Source organism: Canis lupus, chromosome 4 (assembly GCF_011100685.1).
Source record: "Canis lupus familiaris isolate Mischka breed German Shepherd chromosome 4, alternate assembly UU_Cfam_GSD_1.0, whole genome shotgun sequence".
In the NCBI taxonomy this organism is placed as follows: Eukaryota; Metazoa; Chordata; class Mammalia; order Carnivora; family Canidae; genus Canis; species Canis lupus.
Window position 1 is genome coordinate 60225904 of NC_049225.1, and position 22809 is coordinate 60248712.

At 46.7% G+C, this 22809-nt stretch overlaps 1 long non-coding RNA gene across 12 annotated transcripts; it reads right to left on the bottom strand.

Annotated features, from left to right (window-relative positions):
- Positions 1 to 1242: 1242 nt before the first annotated feature.
- Positions 1243 to 21021, bottom strand: LOC106558733. 12 transcript variants are annotated; one of them, XR_005358438.1, is made up of 5 exons: positions 15705 to 16092; positions 12106 to 12354; positions 10008 to 10159; positions 6494 to 7554; positions 1243 to 2222 (listed from the first exon to the last, which is right to left on the bottom strand). It is a non-coding gene; the product is annotated as an uncharacterized LOC106558733 (long non-coding RNA). The 12 variants fall into 12 exon arrangements; XR_005358440.1 differs by lacking the exon at positions 10008 to 10159 and having other exon boundaries at positions 6494 to 6651; positions 7380 to 7554; positions 15705 to 16086; XR_005358445.1 differs by lacking the exon at positions 10008 to 10159 and having other exon boundaries at positions 6494 to 6632; positions 7380 to 7554; positions 15705 to 16085.
- Positions 21022 to 22809: the final 1788 nt, after the last annotated feature.

Genomic DNA, 22809 nt, shown 5'->3' on the forward strand with positions numbered 1-22809 from the left:
CAGCACAGCTGCAAGAAAATCACTTCCAATACTTTAGAATACCTTTCAGGATTTTTCTCCTATTGCCTCCCCCCATCATTTTTACAGAAATGAGGCCTCACTGTGCTTCCAGTCTGTATACTCATTTCCTTGAACACTAGGTAGAGGATAACTGAGATTATTGGCCAGTTGTCTTTCCTAGGAACCACTCCTAGCCCCTGTTTAATTCTGGAGCTCTCCTGTTAAATCAAGGAGCCCCCTTCCCTGGTCTTAGTTGATTGATCCAGAGGCAGGTCTTGACCCCAGCTGGGTCAACCACAGTGCCAAGGTACCCTGCCCACAGTTGGCTGGTTCTGGTTTGGATCCTCGACCTATAAGGTGGCCAATATACTTCTTGCTTAAGATTTTTTTGGGTTTGGCTCAGGTCTTGATCTCAGGGCCATGAATTTGGGTCCCCTGTTGGGGTCCACAGTGGACATGGAACTACTTAAAAAGAAAAAAAACAGTTATGGGGCACCTGGGTGGCTCAGTTGGTTAAGTGTCTGCCTTCAGCTCGGGTCATGATCTCAGGGTCCTGGGTTCAAGCCCTGTGTCGGGCTCTCTGGTCAGCAAGGAGTCTGTCTCTCCTTTTCCCTCTACCTGCTGTTCCCCCTAATCTCTCTCTCTCTCTCTCTCTCAAATAAATAAATAAAATCTTTTAAAAATACTTTCTTTGTGGAGGGGCACCTGGGTGGCTCAGTGGTTGAGCGTCTGCCTTTGGCTCAGGTCACGATCCCAGGGTCCTGGGATCCAGTCCCACATCGGGCTCCCTAAAGGGAGCCTGTTTCTCCCTCTGCCTGTGTCTGTATCTCTCATGAATAAATAAATAAACTCTTTTTAAAATTAAAAAAAATATATTAATTTGGGGCTAAGACAGCTTCCAGCAGCCTCTTTCCTGTGCTGCAAACTTATTTCCCCCTCTGGTCTGCAGTGAGAAAGTGAGTCTGGAGATGGGGAGAGGCAAACATAGCAGACAGAGGGGGAATCCTGGAGCTGTCTCAGTCCTACATTCCAGTTTTTTTTTTTTTTTTTTTCCCAGTTGTTTTTAAGGTTTGGTCACACCATGGTCCTTTCTGAACCTCGATGGTCCAACTCTCCATTGGATTCCATAAACCAATAAATCCTCCCTTTGTTTTTTTCTATTTTGAGATAGAGTCTGTCACTTGTCACTGAAGAGCTCTTGACACACACATGTGTCATAGACATAATTCCATGTCAGTAACGTAACAGGTACAACATCATTTTTAATGGTGGCAGGGAACTGTCTGAATTTTTGCTTTTAACAAATCTCCTGTTGTTGGCTATCTAGATTATTTCCATTTTCCACTATGATAAGCAACACTGTAGTAGATATCTCATAAATTCATCTCTGTTCCATGCAGCATTTTATTATAATAAACCCCTAGAGGTGCAATTGCTAAAACAAAGGGTACTCATACCCTTAAGGCTTTGTGACACAGTGTTTTACTGCCTTCATGCTCTATGACCATTGCCTCTTCCAGAGTCATTATCCAACTTGTTGTTGGATGCCTTCATGGTTTTACATTATTTCAGCTTGAGCTGGCCCCAGGGGGTTTGACCTTCAAATGTTTCTTGCAAGGGGTTGGGTCCAGGTTGGGGCTTTAATCTGCTTATAAACTATGTCCAAGCATTCTGTTGACAAAAGTAGGTGTGGGTCAGTCATGGTCATGAGCATTTTCAGAGGATTTTGTAAGCACAAGGATAAGTCCCTGAGTGCACAGTGGACACTGGGTTTGGGGGTATGAATGAAGGATGCCCAGTTTCGCAGTCATTGGCTGGGTCTCGAGTTTATCCCAGAAGGCAAGGGAAGAACATGGCTGTGAGGACATGTCTGACATCTGCTGCCAGGGAGCAGGGCACAGTCCTCGGTCTGGGAGGGCGTGGGATAAGTCCTTCAACTGTCCCTGTGCTGAGCACGGAACTCAGTTCCTGGAGCTCACAGCCTGGTGGCTAAGGCAAGACACTGAATGAGACCTACCACGAGGGGCAGCGAAGGTCGCATCCGGCAGTGCTGGATTGCCTAAGGTGAACAGTTCAGGGTTCATCCTGTTCAGACAATGGGGAAGCCTTCCTGAAAACAGTCGATGAAGCTGATACGTGAAGGATGTGTAGTGCTCAGCCTGATGAAGAGTGAACGAGAGGGACCAAGTTTCCCAGGCAGAGGAAACAGATGGCACTAAAACCTGGAAATAGGAGAGAACGTAGAGCATTCAGCAGGAGGAAAGAGAGCCCCTTGTGTCTGGAACATGGAGAATCTGATTTAAAAAAAAAGTGAAAGATGAGGCTGCAGAAATGGTAAGGGCTTCTGCCTGGCTAGCCCAAGAACTCCAGCCTGAGCGTAATGGGGAGTTTTGGAAGGTACAGGAGGGGCAAGATGTGATCCATGTTCTTCAGGGGGAGGCAGGGACAGATGGAATCAAATGGTATCAGGGCCCATGTTTCTGCACTGTGGCCTGTCCCAGGGGCCAAAGGCTCTCTGAAAGCTTCTCTCTACACACACTTGGGTCCTAGACCTCTTAGCTCAGTTCCCCTGCACTGAGAGCCAAATCCAGAACCTCAACCAGCCATTCCAACACAGCGGATGCCCTCTGCGGGTCAGCCAGCCTCATAGTCCAGGGCCCACTCTTATAATATATAAACATAGCACGTTCATGTAGCAGCATACACGTGAATATATCTCTGCTTTCTACACAAAGAAACATTCTGCCCACCCAGCCCCCCGCCATGCCTCATATACAGATAAGGCTTTAGGGGGAATAAAAGGCACAGCATTGGGAATACAGTCAATGATATTGTAACAGCGTCCTGTGGTGACAGATGGTAGCTACACTTGTGGTGAGCGTAGCATAACATATAGAGAAGTTAAATCACTGTGTTGTACATCTGCAACTAATGTAACATTATGTGTCAACTATACTCAAATAAAAAATTTTTTTTGAAGAATTTTTGTCATGAAGTTAAGTGGAATGAGATAAGGAAACTGAATGTGCTTTGTAAAAAAGACATTCTCCTAAGCAGCAGAAGATCTTTTCTTTGTCCAAATGAAATCGTACTGTAGGGCGGCCCGGGTGGCTCAGCGGTTTAGCGCCGCCTTCAGCCCAGGGCCTGATCCTGGGGACCCAGGATAGAGTCCCGTGTTGGGCTCCCTGCATGGGGCCTGCTTCTCCCTCTGCCTGTGTCTCTGCCTCTCTCTCTCATGAATAAATAAATAAAATCTTTAAAAAGAAAGAAAGAAATCGTACTGTACATCCATATATCTCTAGTATCACCAGTGCCGTGGCTTCCTCTCCAGTGTGTGTCTCCAACCCATTCTCAAATCTCCATTGCCACCACCACCCCTCCAGACCAATTGTCACTCACCTGGATCCTGCTGCAATAGGCCTACCTCATCTCCCCCAGACCGCACCTGCCTCTTTCCAAGTTCAACACCCACAGACTGGCCAGAGTGGAACATATGTGCAGAGTCGCGCACAAATCCTAAGTGTTAAGCTTGATGAACTGAACACACCTGTGTAACCGGTACCCGGCTCGAAAGCAGAACACAAGCAGCACCCTGGAAACCCCTGTTTCCTCTCCAGGATAACCACTCCTCTGACTTCTAACCCCAGATTAGTTTTGCCTGCTTCTGAGCTCTATATACATGGGTTAATACCACGTGTACTATTTTATAGCTGCCTCAATTCCTGTATCACTGCTTTTGTCAGACACATCCACAGCATTCATTACGTACCGTTCTAATGTGTTCCTTTTCGTTGCCATATAATATTCCATCGTCTAACTACATCAATATTTATTCAGTCAAGTATGGGAGGCATTTCAGTGGTTTATAATTTGCAGCTATGATGAAGAGTGCACTTGTCCATATTTTTGTCTCCGGTGCCTATAAGCATGCACTTCTGTTGGGTACCTACCTACCTAGGAGTAGACCTACTTTATCACAGAGTGCACACATGTCTGCAGAACGGTGTTTTAAAGCACAGTCACATTGTAGCATTTCCTCTCTTAGAACTTCCATGACTTTCCAATGCCTTCAGAATAAACTCCAAGCTTTTCATCTCAACCCACAGAGGCCTCACATGCTCTGGCATGCCCTGACCTCTCCCTCTTTCTACCCCAGACCTGGCACAGATTGCTTTCCCACCATATTGACCTTCTACTCATGCTTGGAGCCTGCCAAGGAGCCCACCCAATTGATGGGGTGCAGTTTGCAACTGGCCAGCTCTTACTCATTCTTTATGTCTTAGGGCAAGTAGAGTTCTCTCAGAAAGGCCTCTTCTGATCCCTCAGTCAAGAAGAGCCACCACCATATTGTCTCTCACCGCAAAGCTCATAAGTGCAGGGACCCACAATTTGAAGTTGTCTAGTTGTTCACAACTACCTCACCCAGTAGACTGCCAGCAACAAGAGAATGATACTGTCATATTCACTGCTGGACTCCCCAATGCCCAGCACTGGGCAGGAACAGAGTAGGTAACATCTATGTGGTAGAGAGTAGGTAAGAGAAGACTCAGGACCTTGAAGTCTCCTAGAAACCAAGGTGCAAATCTTGGCTCAATTACTTGCTACTCTTGTGCCTTTAGGCAAGTAACTTGAGTTCCTGGGCCTCAGTTTTCTCCTCTGCAAGACCAAGATAATCCTGCTGGCCTCTCAGATGGCTCATAAGGATGGGGTGACAACATAGGTATGTACATTGCCTAGCACACTCGTGGGCACATGGTAAGTGCTAGTTAAGCAGTGGCTTTCCATGGGTCAGTTCACTGGAGTCTCAACACCACTGTGGGGGCAGGCACTGTTTAAATCCTCAGGATATTAGGATGCCTGGGTGGCTCAGTGGCTGAGCGTCTGTCTTTGTCTCGGGTCATGATCCGTGGTCCTGGGAAAGTCCCACATAGGCTCCCCACAGAGTCTGCTTCTCCCTCTCCCTATGTCTCTACTTCTTTCTCTGTGTCTCTCATGAATAAATAAATTTTTTTTTAAATCCTCAGGATATTAAACTCAGGCCCAGGGAAGTTCAATATTTTGCCCAATACCTCCAGCCCTTCTCTACTGCAGTATTGGTGGTAGCATGTGAACGATCAATGACAACAGGGGAAGGAACAGTGGCAAGCGCCTCAAGGCCAGCAGCCCTGCTCACCCCACCCCCTGACATCCGTTCATCCCCACGGACCCCGAAGGTCAGGAGTACGGTACGAAAACCACTGGGTTATGGAAACATCTGTGGTTATTAATAACTGGGAAGGAAAAAATAGAAAGATCTGATCACAGGAAAAAATGTTAACTTCTGTATAACAAAAGCCATCACAAATGAGGCCAAAAGATAAATGAGAGTGTGGGAGAAAATATTTTAACTTCATATAACAAAGACTTACCATCCCTAGCGTGAACATGCTCCAACAAATAAACTGGAAAAATACAGATGACCCAATGGGAAAATGGGCAAAGATCACAAACAGTGCACAGAAGAAGAAATTAAGATGGTCAACACACATATGTCTAAGCAGGGAAATGAAAATTCAATAATCAGCCCCCATAGATCTCCTAATCCTGGCAAACAGGAAAAATATTGGTAACATTCATGGCTGATGAAGGCAGAGGAAAACCAACACTACCATACCCATTGTAAAAAAATTACACCTTTTAGGAAAAAATTTGAAAAATTTTATGACAATAAATAAACATGTGGGGTGCCTGGCTGGCTCAGTTGGTAGAGCATGCAACTCTTGATCTCAGGGTTGTGAGTTCAAGCCCCACATTGGGTATGGAGCCTACCCTCCCCCCCAAAAAAAGCGACAATTTTCAGAAATGAAAACAATAATACATAGTGAAATACACAAGAATAGACACCACAACATTCTTGTATAACAAGAACTTAGAAACACCCTGATTGCACCAATATAGTTGCATATTATGTAGCTATTAAAATCAATGAAGTAGGTTCATGTGTGCCAAATTACAATTCTCTCTAAACCGTGGGAAGCCAAAAAAGGATGTGAATGAATAATGCCTAATTTCATGGAAAACAGAATAAGCATCTCCAAATCACCTTGAATACTTGTTTAAGCAAAGAAAAGTAGGAAAATCAAACTTCTAATTACAGTGTGTCAAAGAAGTTGGACTGGGGGGTGTTAGTTTTGCTTCAGATATGTTTTTAAATTTGAGTTGTCTCAATGACCACACATTTTTTTTTCTTATAAGTAGGGTCCATGCCCAGCAGGGCTCAAACTCACAACCATGAGATCAAGACCTAAGCTGGAAAAAAAAAAAAAAAAAAAAAGACCTAAGCTGAGCTCAAGAGTCAGATGGCTAACTGACTGAGCTGCCCAGCACCCCATGATAAGTACATATTTTATAAAAAAAAAACAAACTAATTAATAAGCCTTGCTCATTGATAATGACTCAATAAATGTTGCCTGCCTGTCTACTCTCATGAAATCTTTTCTGCTTTAACACTTACCTTGCTTCAGCTCCTACAATTAAGCTTCTGGTTGGAGAAAAGGTGTTAATTGTCTTCGGAACAACCTCCTCTGATTAACCTCTTGACTTGCTCTGCTGCCCGAACTTCCAGGGGAAAGAAATCTGATTGTGTGATTATTCTAAAATGAGACATATGTTCTGGATATGGAATACATGCACATGGTAAAAAAATAAAATAAAAACAGAGTATATTAGTGAAAAGTGAACCTCGTTCTGTCTCTGGTGTCCTGACCACCCAGCCCTATGCCAGTTTCTTTTGTATCTTTCCGGAGATAATCTAGGTATGTACTAGCATGTACACATACATATTCTATTTTTTTAAAGCAAATGCTCTACATATTGTCTATACACACAAACAAGTGTGTTCATACGGAAGATGCCTTTCGATTTCTTCTAGTCAGAACCTGATTTGTTCCAAGGTTGCATTTCTCTCCTTGAGAAACCAAATTCCCCCACTGAGATAGTCCATCCATCCATCCATCTATCTATCCATCCATCCATCCATCCATTTATCTATCCACTAACATCCTCTAGCAAGTATTTGGTGAGCACTCACTCTGTGCCAGACTCTAGGCTAAAAGTTGGAGATATAACAGAGAAAAGATAAGGTCCTTGCTCTCACCTAGCTGACCTTCTATTGAGAAAGAAACAAATTATGTAGAGGAAAACACATAATTGAAGAAAATTAACACATTAGAGATAATGGGATGTGCCTTGAAGATACTCATTCTCAGTTAAGAGAGAGAGTGAGGGAGAAGAGGGCACGTGGGGAGAGAGCCTATTTTAGATGGAGTGGCCAAGGAAGATCTCCCTCAGGAGGTGACATTTAAGCTAAGAACTGAATGACAAGTAGGAGCAAATGTTACTGGTTTCCTTGCTCTGATGATGTTCCAATGAGACATTCCACAGGCAGAATTTCAATCTGATCCAAGTGGTGAGCAGGGTGGGTTCTGAAGTCCTGGAAACCTTCGTCGGAATCCCAGTTCTGCTGGTGACCCTTAGGCAAATTATTTAAGCTCTCTGTTGCCTCAGTTTCTTCATCTGTAATATAAGGTTATATAAAAATAGTGCCAACCTCATAGGATCACAGTGAGGATTAAGTGGGTTAAGCAATGTGGGCTTCTCAGGCCGGCATAAAGAAAGTGAGTGATCCCGAAAATGAGAATGTTAAGAAAATATGATAATGTTAGGCGAAAAGTCGAACATACAATCGATAAAAGACAAAATTGGTCAAATTTTCATCAAAATTAGAAAGGAAATTAAGAGGTACAAACTTTTTTTTTATGATACAAACAAGGCAGTCCGGGTGGCTCAGCGGTTTAGCACCGCCTTCACCCCAGGGCATGATCCTAGAGACCCAGGATCGAGTCCCACATCGGGCTCCCTGCATGGAGCCTGCTTCTCCCTCTGTCTCTCTCTCTCTGTTTTTCATGAATAAATAAATATCTTTAAAAAATAATATAAACAAGCCACAAGGATAAAAAGTACAGCACAGGGAATATAGCCAATAATATTGAAATAATGCCGTATGGTGGCAATGGTGAGCACTGAGTATTGTATAGAGTTGTTGAAACACGATGTTGTACACCTGAAGTTAATATCGCACTGTATGTTAACCCTACTCCAAGAAGAATTTGTTTTTAATTGGAAAAGTTTGTTCTGTGAGAAACACTGTTAAGAGAATGAACAGACAAGTTACAGTCTGGAAGAAAATATTTGCAAATCACGTATCTGACAGAAGGCTTATATTCCGAATATAAAGAGAACTCTCAAAACTCAACAGTAAGAAAATAACAACCCAGTTAGGAAATGGACCAAAGACTCGACCAGATATTTCACCAAAGAGGATATACAATGGCAATTAAGCACGTAAGAAGATATTCACCAGCATTAGCTATCAGAGAAATGGAAAACAAAACCATGCTGAGACACCACTGCACATTTATTAGAGTGGCTTAAAAAAAACCTGACAGTACCAAGTGTTAGCAAGATTTGGAGAAACCATAATCCTCACGCATGGCTGGAGGGAATGTGAAGTGATACAGGCACTCTGGAAAACAGTTTGGCAGTTTTTTACAAAGCTAAGCATATAAAAAAAAAAAAAAAAAAAAAAAAAAAAGCTAACCCTACACTCACTATATGACTCAGCAACCCCAGCAACCCCATTCCTAGGCGGTTACCCTAGAGAAATGAAAACTTAGGTTCATATGAAACCTGCACACAAATGTGTGTAGCAGCTCTATTTATAATCACCCCCCAACTAGAAGCAACGCAGATGTCCTTTAAGGGGTGAACGGGTAAACAAACTGTGGTTAGTCCATTCTCTTAGAAAGCTACTCAGAAGAAAGGAAAAAGGTGCAAACGATCAATGCACACAACAACTGAATGAATGGGAAATTAGCCCGTCTCAGCAGGTTCCATGCTACGGGATCCCATTTCCCATTCTTGAAAAGACAAAGCCAGAGCAATGGAGAACAGATCAGTGTATGTGTGTGTGTGTGCGTGTGTGTGTGTGTAGGGGGCGGGAGTTGTAGGTCTACAGAGGGGCACCTCCAGGTGGGTTTTGGGCTCATGGACCTGATTTGTATCCTGATTGACTTGGTGGTTACACCAATCTACACATAGGCTAAAATTCATAGAAATGTACCTGAAAGTCAATTTTACTTAAGGTGAATTTTAAAAATGAGAAAAAAATAGTGATCAATGATACTGTCATTCTAACCCAGCCACTCACTGCCAGTCCCTCCTCCCTCCTTTTTCCTCATTCTCTGCAACCAAAAACTTCTTAAAGAGGAGCCACCTTCCACCCCCTAAATATTTGAAAGCATCCTAAGTAACCTGGCTTTGTTGCTCTGCACACAAAGCTAACACATTTCTGTTGGAAAGGAAGGAAGGAAGGGGGGGCGGAGGGAGGAAGAATTCAATCATTACAGAAATGTGTGTAGAAGCAAAAGCCCTCAGGAATCCCACCTTCCAGAATTAACCACTGACAGAAGCTTCCACCAGAACCATTTCAAAGCAATTTTATACAGTTGTTTCCTCACAAGGTTCAGAACCCATATGGTGGGATGTACTCTGATTGATTGTTCAAGGAAACAAGGAGGGCCTCGGGGAGAATGACCTTGAAAGGTTAACATCCAGGACTCCAGCCCATCCTCACATCAAGTCAAAGCATTTCACAACTGGACAGAGTCTTCCAGTGATCTGGTTCATTAAGGATCCTCCAGGCCCACCCTGTCCTTCTCTGACACCACCCCCAACGAAGCTCTGTGTCTCGTGGCAGCCTGTTGCCCACAGCTCACCCTCCCACCGTGTGTGCGTGTGTGTGTGTGTGTGTGTGTGTGTGTGTGTGTGTGTGTCTGGGCTGCCATTATTTCCAGCTCAGCTAGCTCCATTTGCAATCACTGTTTGGGGTCATTTAGTCAACACTCAATAAATCATTCATTGGCCTGTTCCTTGCTTCCTCATTCCAAAATACCTCCTGAGCAACTCACCTAAGCCAGGGTCTGTGCTGAGTCATAGAAATACCTTGGTGAACAAGACCCACACAGTTCCTGCCCTCCTGGAGCTTCCATTCTAGTCAGAGAGAGCAACTAGCCGCAAATGACTCCATTGCGTGCGTATTCCTCAGCATCTGTGCTGAAGCCTAATAAACAGAGGTACATGGTGTGGTGAGAACACAGCTGGCCAGTCCAGCTTCCCTGAGAACAGGGATGAAGCTGAGACCTGCAGGTGAGCAGGAGCCCGGCCAGAGTCAGTGGGGAGGGAAGTGCATTTGAGGCAGAGGGAATGGCATCCCCAATCGCGTGTATTGTGGGGACTGGTGGTGCTGGGGTCACCACAGTGGACAGGACATGATGGCAGCTCTCCAAAATGTTTTGGGGACTTTTGCCACTGGCTTTGTGGCCTCCTTTTCCATCTCCCTGCATGTGAAACAGAACTCTCTGAAGTCAGAGTGATGTAGACTCACCAGACCTGGGCTCCTAGGAGCTCATGATGTGTGCGAAAATGGGAAAACAACTTAATCTCTCCATGTCTCATTTTTCCCACTTGCCGAATGGGTGTGAAACAGCAACATACAAGGGTTTAACAAGGTAATCCACGTAAAGCTGTGATCACAATACGTGGCACTGCAGCAGTGTTTGGTTCACGGTAGCTTGTGCTGTTATTAATATCATTAGAGACTCCAGGGTGCCTGACCCTGGAGCTGTAGTCTCTTTATAGTCACATATAAAATTAACACAGAGCCAGGGAGGGTCTTCCAGCCTCTGGATTCCTGTTCACAAAAATCCAGGCAATGACTTGGTTGGAATGACATTCCTTGAATACATCAAGTATATTTTGGGAGTGGCCTTAACATTTGTTAGTAACACAGGCTGGAGGGTAAAGGACAGCTAAGACCCACCAAGGCTCCTTAGATGACAGATTGGTGTTGCTGGTTGACATCAGCCCACTCCCATCTCTGCGGTCTGCCCTAAAGCCAGACTCCCATCCAAAGGATTCCAACTATGCCGTCAGTAATGAGAACCCCACGGAGTCCTCTCTGGGCTGAGGAGTCACGGGGTTTGCCTTCCCAGAAAAGCACCTTTGCTTCAGTGGGAGTGTGCCTTTGGACTGATAAAGACTCACCCTGTCCCGTTATGGGTAGGAATATTGCAAGGGGGTGAAGCTATTTTTTGCCTCATGTTCTATCTCTCTCCGGCAGGCACAGTGACATTGCTTGGGATCAAATAGCCCCAGCCATAGAAGGTCACGGAGCTGAAGGGTAAAAGGCCTGGCTCCCAAAGGGCCAGCTTGGGGGTGGGCGGGATTATTCGCATCACCAGATGGGGGTCTCAGGACCTGTAGCTGTCCTCCCTTCCATCTGCTGGACCAGCCCCAACCTGCTGTCCACAGGACTCCTGTTGAACCTTTTCCCTGGACCCAGAGTCTGGTGGTGACTTTATTTTTAGCCTATGATTCCCCAAGAATGCGGGTGGGCCTCTCTGAAGCAGGGGGAGGGAGGAGGGAGGAGGAAGAGGAACTCCAGGGCCTGGAGGGCCAGGGAGGACACAGCCCAGCCCAGGCCCTGAACTCAGCGCTGTGACCGCCTCCTGTAGGGACAGGGCCAAGTCCTCTCCTTTCTTGCTCCAATCCATCTCAGGACCAGCTCAGCCCCATGTCCCTGTGTTCCCCTTTTCTTCTTTCCTGATGACCCTAGAGACTTTTTGTTGTTCCAGCTACCCCTGCGTTCTTGGTCCGTTGGGCTTCTCGTCCTCAACCACAGTTGGTATGGAACAGGACTCGTCAACAGCACCCCTTTCTTCCTGCCTCTAAAGAGATGTCCCTGGCCCGTCTCCTGGGCCTGCCTGGCACCAGAGTAGGTGCTTAATAAATATGAATAGACCGAAGGATACATCTCATTGCTCTTTCCCATAGGCAAAAGGCCTGAATAATGTAAGAACTAATAAGGGGAAGTCATAGTGGTTTAGAAACTTAAAAAACCCTTAAGTCATTGTCCCTGGTTGCTAGTTCCTGTCTCTTTTCTGAGAACTTCCCTGGAGCCCCTGGGCCTCAGCTTTGTCTGTGTGATCCACGGGGAAATGCACCTACCTCTTCTTTCTCTATTCAACCTTTGGTCTTCCGTTGACCCTTCTTTCCTGGATACCCAGGCCCTGCCCCATGGAGGGTCTGGCAAAAGGGAAACCATCTGGTTGAGCTGGCTCCAGCCTGACTCCGCCACATACTTGCCTATGACCTAGGGCAAGGTGCGCTGCCCCTGTAGGAAGTTGTTCAGCTGCCAGTGGGGTTGTTGGGATGACTGGGTGGTCTTGAAGTAAAACGGCTGGCACATAGTGGGTGCTGCAAAATTGGTGGTGGTTGTTTTATTATCATGAAGGAAATAGTGCAGAAAACCGAGCCTCCTTCTTTCATGCTATACCTGGTCATTCTTGTATTTATAGGAGGCTTTAATATTTTATAAAGCACTTTCACATCCATTAGCTCCTCTAATCCCCATACAACCCCCTCAGAAGGGCCGAGTCATTATTACATGATTGTTATTCCCATTATACAGATAAGGATGCCCATGCTCCAGAAAAACACAGATGGGTCTTGCTTGCCATTATGTTGTCAGTGCCTGGCATGGAGCAGGTGCTGAGAACAAAAGAAAGTAAAATGCTTTTGAAGGAATGGCCTCTACAGTGTAATCCCATGCAGGATGCCACTTACTGTTTCCTCCGCTATAGAGTAGAGATTGATGTTGTAGGATATACACAGGAAATTCAAATTCTAGAACTCATTTTCACAGTAAGCCTTGGTCTTTTAGACAGGCAGAAAGGGAGGGAGGCATGTGTACCAAGCCCTTTCCCCTTCTCCTAGAGAGACCAGTTGGTAGGTTCAGGAGAATAACTAGTGCCTCTAACAGGGACATAGTTAGAGCTCATTCCTAGAAGATCCCCAAACTAGATCCTCAATGTCCTCACATACTGGGACTTTGGTTTCTCCTGGTTTCCCCAGCCAGAAGCTGAGTTTTAGACGGGAGACAGGCCTATGTGTGGGTGGTCGTGGGGAACAAATCTCAGGGGAAATGGGAAGTCTTCTAGTGTAGAAATTACAATTTCCTCTAATACTGACACTGTGGGGAAAGCATTCTGCTGCGTTTGTAAGAGATGGGGTGGGATGGATGAAAATGAAAGGGGAAACCAAAATATGTACCATCCCTTTTTAGGTCAAAAATCATTTTATTAATTTAGGGACATAAAAATGTATGGTGTATAAGCTGATTTCACTGCAAATGGTCACAATCAGCATATTACATTTCAAAGTATAATCCTTGGGGATCCCTGAGTGGCTCAGCGGTTTAGCCCCTTGCCTTTGGCCCAGGGCGCGATCCTGGAGTCCCGGGATCGAGTCCCGGGATCGAGTCCCGTGTCGGGGTCCCTGCATGGAGCTTGCTTCTCCCTCTGCCTGTGTTTCTGCCTCTCTCTCTCTCTCTCTCGTTCTCTCTCTCTCTCTCTCTATCATAAATAAATAAATAAATAAATAAATAAATAAATAAATAAATAAATCCTTTTTAAAAAAGTATGATCCTTGCTGTCAGGCAATAATTATAAATCGGTGATTTACTTCTAATTCATCGACTTTTTTTTAAAAAAACAGAGCTATAGCTACTAAGTTTCTGGAAACCTCTTCAGCTTGCCTGCTGAGGAGAAGCAGAAGTCACCTGCACTTGACGTCAAGAAAGCCTCGAATGTTATGGAGCTTGGGGCTGATGAAGAGACACCATGCATCTTTTACAAAGGTTGCCAAGACTGTGTAGGAGGAAAGACTCCAACTCACTGATGACAACATTTGTCCCTTGAAAATTTTCTCATCATTGTGTGTGTTTTGTTTCCTAGTGAATGTAGTTCATGGGGGGGTGGGGGGGATGGCGTTCCTCAGAATAATTTACAGGGCTTTTAGGTTCTTGGAACTGAGCTCACTCTATCACAGAAAGGGAAAACCGGGGAACTGATTATTAAAGCTGACATGTATTGAGCACCTACTATGTGGGAGCTGGCCACTGTTCTAATGGCTTCACACTCATTCATTCATTTAATCCCAGTAACAGCCCCATAATATAGGTACTATCATTATCCCCATTTCACAGATGAGAAAACCAAAGTTTAAGGAAGCAAAATGACTCGTCTAAGGTCCCATGGCCACCAAGTGGCAGAACCAGGATTTGAACATAGGTCGAGAGCAAAGCGGTGGGTGGTTTGGTATGAAAATCAGTCAGGCTCCAGTCAGCCAGCATTTAGTCAAGTTACCTCCTCCAAGTGAAAGAGGGCAAACTCCCCCTCTCCAGCCCCATCGTCCCATGGAACCACTCAAAACCCTCCTCTTCCCAGATTCCACTACAACAGGAACACTTCTGTGACTTAGGTGGTTCATAAAAGCACACCAGTGCTCCTAAAATATGGCTTTAGATTCTGAACTCAGAACAAGTGTCAATTCTTTACATTTTCACTTTATTTATTTTGACTTTTTTTTTAGTCTAGTTATTTTTTAGCCATCTCTACACCCACTGTGGGGCTCAAACCCACAGCCCCGAGATCAAGAATTGCATGCTCTTCCAACTGAGCCAGTCAGGGGCCCCTGAATTTTCATTTCATTTTTTTATTTTTAAAGACTGTATTTATTGATTCAATATATAGAGAGAGAGCCAGAGAGCACAAGCAGGGGGAACAGCACAGGGAGGGGGAGAAGCAGATTCCCCACTGAGCAGGGAGCCTGAAGTGGGGCTCCATCCCAGGACCCGGGGATCATGGCCAGAGCTAAAAGTAGATGCTTAATCCACTGTGCCACTCAGGTGCCCCTAAGTTTTCATTTTATTTATTTATTTTTTTAAGTTTTCATTTTAAACGAATTCTTTCTTCCACCCCTTTTATAAATGATGAGGTCACTGGGGCAAGAAAAGACCAATTCCTAATCTGCTCCCAGCTCTGTATTACTCAGGATGCTCTAACTAGTCTTTGTGGGACCTAGTGAGGAAGCACACATTTCTGACCCTTCCCATTTACTCTGACACTTACTTAGGCAGTGCTGGGCCCTGAAAGGCACTGGGAACTCAGGTGAGAACAAGGCTCTGTCCTCTTCCAGCTGACCTCCTAGTGAGTGACGCTACTCAACCAGGAAACACCGAGAATTAAATTATGGAGACTAAGTGCTCGGAGGGAAATCCCATTTTTGGATCTGGCGACGCCCAGTGCCCAGTCCAGCTCCTGGCCACCAGGGCTTGGGGGGTGGGCAGGAGAACACCCACAAACCACCCACTGCCACCAAGACCGAAAGTGTGTAAGAGGAAGCCCCCAAGCCAGGGGGCACGGAGTGCTGAGTCTTGCAACAACGGCGATTCCCCAGCCGCAGAGGGACCGCTTCCCCTTGCTGACCCATGCCCAGGTCACCCTGCCCTCGGTGCCCGGGAGCTGTGCGGAGTTGACACTGGCGACCGCTTCACGTCCAAAACCTCCCTATGGCTTGGCTTGATTTTTGACATGACTTCGGGAGTGCAAAGTCTACCTTGGTAGTGTTTGGGCAACTTATCTTAAATATTTTATCTTCGGAGAGATTTGTTTTTCAAGAGCAAAATTTCTTCGAAGAACCAAAGAAGTCCCTGGAATAAAATGACACTAGTCTCCCCAGGGCTGGGCTTCTAATCCCACCTGTACCTGCACAGCCGTGACCCAGCAGGAGGATGGGGACGGGGACCGCCTTCGTCCCTCACTGGCTGTACCTCAAGAGTCCCGAAGCTGCTTTCTCGTCCACGATGCCAACCAGTCCTGACGACGACCGGCAGGAGGGCAGAGGCTGTTCCCCCCACTCTGGGGAGCAGAGCCGGTCATTTGCTGGGCAGCACTCGGGCACAGCTGAAGGACTCCAACCCTAGTGCTCTCTTGCCCATCACAGTTTCCCGACCTCCCGCCTGCCGAGTCCTGCCAGATGCCTATACCACCCAGACCATTAGCAGGATACTTTATAGGTGGCCCATCTTTTCCCTTTAGCTTAAATGCTTCTGCTTGAAAGCGAAACTTGGTTTCACTGCCCTAATTGGAAATCTGGTTTCACTTACCATAAATGGAAAGCAGCCATGAAAATAAAGGCAAGGAAATGCTCTCAAACCCCGGCTAGACGCGTCTCCCGCTGAAGGCTCTGCGCCTGAGGCCTGATCTCTCTTTGTAAAAAGGGAGAGTGGCAGCGGCAGAGGTGGTAAAGGCAGCCTAGTTCCCAGCGAGGCTTTCTCCTGGAAGGACTGAAGCAGAACTGAGAAAGTGAACTTTCTGGCTGTGAGAATCATGCCCCACCTCTCTTGGAGGCAGCAGCCCCTCAGGAGGGCTTATTTTGCTCTTGGGGAAGAAAACAAACAAACCTGTGGGTGCAGAGCAGAGGCCTCACCCTGGGCCACCCACAGGTCGGTTCCCCAGAGCCCCACCCCCGCAGCCCCCCATGTGTCTCAGAGGCCCTCCTTTGCAGGGCCTCTTGTCTCGGCCTCCTCAGCATGAGGTCCTGAGCTCCATTGCTGCCCACTTGGACCCTAGCACAGGGTCCCTCCTCTCACCCACCGGCTGCCTTCACAGGCGCCTACCCTTAGCTCCATGCAGTGCAGCAGCCCCTCCTGAGCACTCCCCCCGCTTCCCACTTGGCCCCCCTCTATCTAGCCTCCACACCCAGGTGCCTTCCAGAGCCCAGATCCAATCTGGATCCTGCCACTTCCGGGCTGTCCCCACACAGCCCTCAGGCTCCCGGCCCCCCGCCCCCCCAGACTCACTCCTCACTCCTTCCAGCTCCAGCCCTAGGGTCTCACCATGTTGGGCTGCCTCACTTTCTTACCAGGCTCTCCCTTGACTGCAGCAGCGTAAACAGTGTACGTGAAGCCGCTGCAGCCGCTCACTGTCACCCACTCATTCTTCCTGTCTCCGGGTAAATGCTACTGTCCCTGGGCAGTCTCTCCTCCTCTCCCTTGAGGTAGCACCCTGACCCCCACCCCGACCCCAGGCCTTGACAGCCCTGTGTTTCTCCCATCCCTCACACTGGGTTGGAATCGTCCGTGTCTGTTGCTGCAGGGCCCAGCGCGGGACCAGAACCGCGCGGAGCCTCAGAAGCGCCTGTGGATTGCGTGGAGGCTTATTGATTCCCTGCACACCAGTCCCCGCTCCCACTTTCCACCTGTCCCGCCCTCTGTCCTCCTCTAACTAAATTCTGTCTCTCCCTGCCTTGAGGTTCCAGATCGGTTCCCGCCTCTTCCGTGAAGTCATCCCTGATTGCTCCAGCCCAGCAGAGCTCCCTCCAGTTGAACCCCTACAACATCTGTGTCATGGTTGAATGAATGAATGGGACATGTTATAAATGGAACTGAGTGAGAAAACAATTTAAGACTCAAGCTCACTGTAATGGCTTCTGTGTTTCTAAGGGGGAAGCGTGGCCCCCAACAGTGGAAAAATAAATCTTTAAACTGTTTACTTCGGGCAGCCCGGGTGGCTCAGTGGTTTAGCACTGCCTTCAGCCCAGGGTGTGATCCTGGAGACCCAGGATTGAGTCCCACGTCGGGCTCCCTGCATGGAGCCTGCTTCTCCCTCTGCCTGTGTCTCTGCCTCCCTTTCTTTCTCTCTCTCTCTGTGTCTCTCATAAATAAATAAAATTAAAAAAAAAATAAACTGATTACTTCTTTGGAGAGGCTGGTGGGAGAAGAAACAATAGGCTGAAATCGCACAGCTTTTCTTCTGTTTTTTCTTTGAAATAAAGGTGAGATCCTAAGAAAGACTCTTTCAAAAAAGTACTTGGCTTGGAGAGAATAAATACTAGCTGTACATGGTATAGAATCCAAAAGGCAGATGGTGTGTCCTTGGCACACCACGTTAATGAACCTTTGAATGTGCAAGGAGGTAGGTACAAGTGAGAGTGGGGAATCCCCTTGCCTCAAGTGATACGGTGAGGAAAACTGCACTCCTGGGGGAGCCCACAGGGGCAGAAAAGTGGACTCCAAGAGCAAAGGGGCAGAGCACTCAAATGGAGTTCCAAGGTCCTGAAGGTGGTGTCCGGAGAGGAGGTCTTAGGGCTTTGTGGTCCAAAGGCCTCCAGGCCCAGAGCTGGCCAGCATCTACATTACTGTTGCTTGCCTTACTGACCACACACACCAAGGCATCGGTATATGGGGCTGCGCTCAAACCTCTGGAGGGAGAGTTCTGGGGGCAAAACAAGGAAAGACAGCTTTAATTGCCTGGAACCAAAACAGCTGCAGAGGGGTACCTGGGTGGCTCAGTCGGTTAAGCATCTGCCTTCAGCTCAGGTCATGATCTCAGGGTCCTGGAATGGAGCCTCACATAGGCTCCCTGCTCAGTGGGGAGCCTGCTTCTCCTCTCCCTCTGCCCCTCTGCCCTTCCCCGCTGCTCTGGCTGGCTCTCTCTCAAACTTTCTCTATCTCTCAATAAATAATTTTTTTTTAAATATCTAAATAAATAAATAAATAAATAAAAAAGGCCAGCCTCAGAAAGAGCAGGAACCCAGGGCATGGGGACATAGGGAGAATAGAGGTCCCTGGGAGCTTGTGGAAACTCAGAGAGGGCATCACACTTCCCATAGAGGAGGGCTAGAACTCCAGCTAATTTGATTTAATCTCAAAAGACACAGGAAAGGGATGTCTGGTGGCTCAGTGGTTTGGTGCCTGCCTTCGGCCCAGAGCGTGATCCTGGGGTCCTGGGATCGAGTCCCACATCGGGCTCCCTGCATGGGGCCTGCCTCTCCCTCTGCCTGTGTCTCTGCCTCTCTCTCTCTCTGTATCTCTCATGAATAAATAAATAAAATATTTTTAAAAAAAGACACAGGAACTTAGTTAACATTAGGATTACAAGAAACCTTGCTTTATATTACCATCTTTTGTTTGTTTACTAACATTCTGCATTCTCGACTATAGGCTGTCTGAGGCCAGGGACTGGCTCTCATTTGTTCTGTTCCATCCCCCTCTCCCCACCAGCACTGAATCCATTTTTGTGGCAGCTTATGACAACATCACTCAGCAAGGATTGTGACTGCATAATTCATATCTACCCCCAGTACACACACACTCACACACTCACACACACACACACACACACACACACACACACAGACACATACACACTACGTGGAAACAGCCAGGAGAGGGCAGAGGCATCATCTGGGTTCCCAGGAGTCCCGGGCCCTCACCTGGCCCCCACTAACCCTATGTTGCTTGCAGCAACCTTGGGGAAAAGCCCTTGACTAACTCAGCTTTTGTTTCCCACACCCTTCAATCAACAACTCAAGGAACCAGAAAGCAATCTTTATGGCTGTCATTCTAGCTGGATTGTAGAAAGTACAAATAAGGCCGTTTCCAAATAATTCCCAAACTGTTCAGATATGAAGTTTGTAATGGGCAGAGACTGGCATTGGCCGGGGAGCAGGGCAAAGCAAGATTACAGGAGGCCTCTGTAACTGTTTACTGCAGCTATAGGCCTGGAACCAGCTCCAAGTCAAATACACATACAAAGAGGAGGCTCGAACTCCACCTCATGGGGCAGACCTGGCCGTCTTGCTGCCTCCACTGGAGAGATAAGGAAGCAAAGACAGAGAGGTTAATACAGTCATGTGAACATCAATAGGTTAGTCTGGAATTAACCCCATTATGCCAATACCTAATTCCTGACTTCTGCAAGTCTCCAAGTTAGCAAATTTCTGCCAACTTGAGGTTTTCATTACCTTATAGAAGAAAAAAATTCTCCAAAGGATGCCACCATTATTTGTTTTTTAAAGATTCTGTTTAGGGCGGCCCAGGTGGCTCAGCGGTTTAGTGCTGCTTGCAGCCTGGGGTGTGATCCTGGAGACAAGTCCCACATTGTGCTCCCTGCATGGAGCCTGCTTCTCCCTCTGCCTGTGTCTCTGCCTCTCTGTGTGTCTCTCATGAATAAATAAATAAATGAAAATTAAAAAAAGAATAAAGATTCTGTTTATTTGAGAGAGGGAGAGAGAAGAGCAGGGTGAGGGCAGAAAGAGGAGCAGGGTGAGAGCAGAGGGAGGAGCAGTCACCCCTCTGGACTCCCCAATGAGCAGGGAGCCCCAAGCCAGGCTCCATCCAGGGACTCTGGGATCATGACCTGAGCTGAAGGCACATACTCAACCAACTGAGCCACCCGGGCTCCCCTGATGCCACCATTATAACAGTGTGGGACTGTTGGGGCTTATGGTCAGACCAGGTACTCATCAGCTTGGTACTCTGGATTCTTGACATCATTCAGTTTAAATTCTTAGTTTTAATTATTTGAGTGAGCCAGAATGCTCATGGCAAGTACAGGTGCGGCATTTTGCTGAGCCCAAATTTAAATCTCAGCAACGGGGCCTGGTATCCTGGAAATATTAACAGCCAGTAAATGAGCCGAGCCTGCTGTCCAGCAGCTACATTTCAACATTGCTTTGTTGTTGTCACTTGCCAGGTATCCTGCAATTCTCAGGAGGTAATCCTCCCACCACCCAAAACAAACAAACAAACAAACAAACAAACAAACAAATCTTTGACTTTCTGTAAAATATGGTTCCTTGAAAAATAAGCCAATTTGTGCTGGTGATAGAAGGGAAGAGTAAGAGAAATATATAAGCTCATGCTGGTCCTTAAGCCAGGAAAGAGAAGTTGTGGATAAACTATTGAGTGGAAGATTGGATCAGGTGGGGCTCAGATCCTAACAGTGAGAAAGTTCACCTTCTTCTTTAAGTGGTAACTTTAAACAACAATTTACAAAACTATTTTAAGAAATCACCAGCAACCACACTGACAAGAAAAAACAACTCTTTGGTAAGCAAGAGAAGAAACTGGAGAGAATTGGAAAAGGCATTCGAAGCGTAACCCTTGATGGAATTGGGGAGTAATGCAAATACCTGAGCAAAGACCACCAAAGGTACAAAGGGCTTGCAAAGGTCTCCAGCTGTTAGTCTGCAGGAGATTGGAGGTCCCGCCGGGAGGTCTGGCCTCACCGGATCTACTGGCTCAGCCTTCACTCTTACCCCCGCTCCCAGCCCAGCTCAATGGAGATGTCATGGCGGCTTGCCATCTAGTGGCCAAGATGATTACTGCAGTAACTGCTTTGAGCTTTCTCTAGATTTCATTACACCTTCATTCTCTAAAGTTTTTTTTTAAGATTTTATTTATTCATGAGAGATACAGAGAGAGGCAGAGACACAGGCAAAGGGAGAAGCGGGCTCCACCAGGGAGCCTGAAGACTCCAGGATCACGCCCTGGGCCAAAGAGAGGCACTTAACTACTGAGCCACCCTGGAGTCCCAAGATTTTATGTTTTTAAGTATCTCTACACTCAACGTGGGGCTCGAACTCACAACGCTGAGATCAAGAGTTGCATGCTCTATCGACTGAGCCAGCTAGGAACCCACACCTTCATCCACTTATTTTTTCCTTTAATGCACCGTTGTGTGTCTGATGCTGAGGCCATGATAGACAACAATAGATATAGCCTTTCCTTCAGGAACCACATAGTCTAGTGGAGGGGAGATGACACATAAAATACAATATGAGGGTAAGATCATGAAATACCATAGGGAGCCAAGAGAACTGTCAAGGGGACATGTAAGCTAGATTTGGTGGTCAGAGAAGACTTCCCAGAGGAAATGCAACCAAATTTGGGACCTGAAGATGAGTAGAAGCTTGTTAAGCAAAGGAGAGGAAGGGAGAGACAGCCTTCCAGGAACAGGGAACAGTGTGCCTAAAGCTGGGTGTCAAGAGTACACGACCAGTTCATATAGGGCTTTAAGCTTTGTTAAGAACGTTGAATGTCACCACTAAGAGCAGTGAGAGCCATTTCTTTTGCGGGGGGAAATTAAGAAAGCCATAGAATTTGAATTTTCTCCAGGCTGTAGCTTATCTGTCTCTTTCTTAAAGCCCATAGCCTCACACCCACCCCTGAAGAGCAGCATGATGCTTTCTTTAATTTTTTGTTTTCCTCCGGAGCATGAGTTGCTCATCCCACACACCCTTGATCTTTCTCTTCCTTCTGTCAGCAAAGAAGTTGGTCTCACATTGTAATCATTCCTAAGCTAGGACAGAGCTTTAGCTCCAGCCAGAATAGGCCTGGCAATGCCAAACTTCTTTCTAGGGCCAAAGACCTTGATGGGGAGACGGTGGTTACTCTCAGGGTGAGGTCCTGGGTACCTCATGCATCAGCGTCCTCTGGGCCATTTGTTAAAGAGGTGCTCTCCAGATCCCATCCCAGGCCCGCACCGTCCTCTTTCAGGGTAGGGTGGCCCTGGGATGGGCACCGGTGTCCAGGTGACCCCACTGCCTCACTCAGATTAGAAGTACAGGTGCAGTGGTCAAGAGCGCAGCTCTGGGGTCAGTGCCCTCCATGGTTCAGTCCTGGTCTTGCCTCCACTTCATGTGGCTCAGCTGTTTGACCTTAGGTCACTTCCATCATCTCCCTAAGCCACTACTTCCTCTTCTTAAAGAGGAGAGTAACAGGATGCCTGGCTCGCTCAGTCAGAACAGCATGCAGCTCTGCATGCTCGATCTTGGGGTCATGAGTTTGAGCCCCATATTGAGTGTAGAAATTACTAAAAAAAAAAAAAACAAAAACTTAAAAAAAAAAGGAGAACAATAATCATAAAACCTACCCATTAGGGTTATCGAGAGGAGTAGTTGAGATTATGCGTGCAAGGCACTTGGCACAGAGTCTGGCATGCAGGAAATGCTTGAAGAACAAAAACCGTCCTGTCTTGGATCCCATTTCACTCACAAATGGGCGTGGGGGTGAAGGGCAGCAGG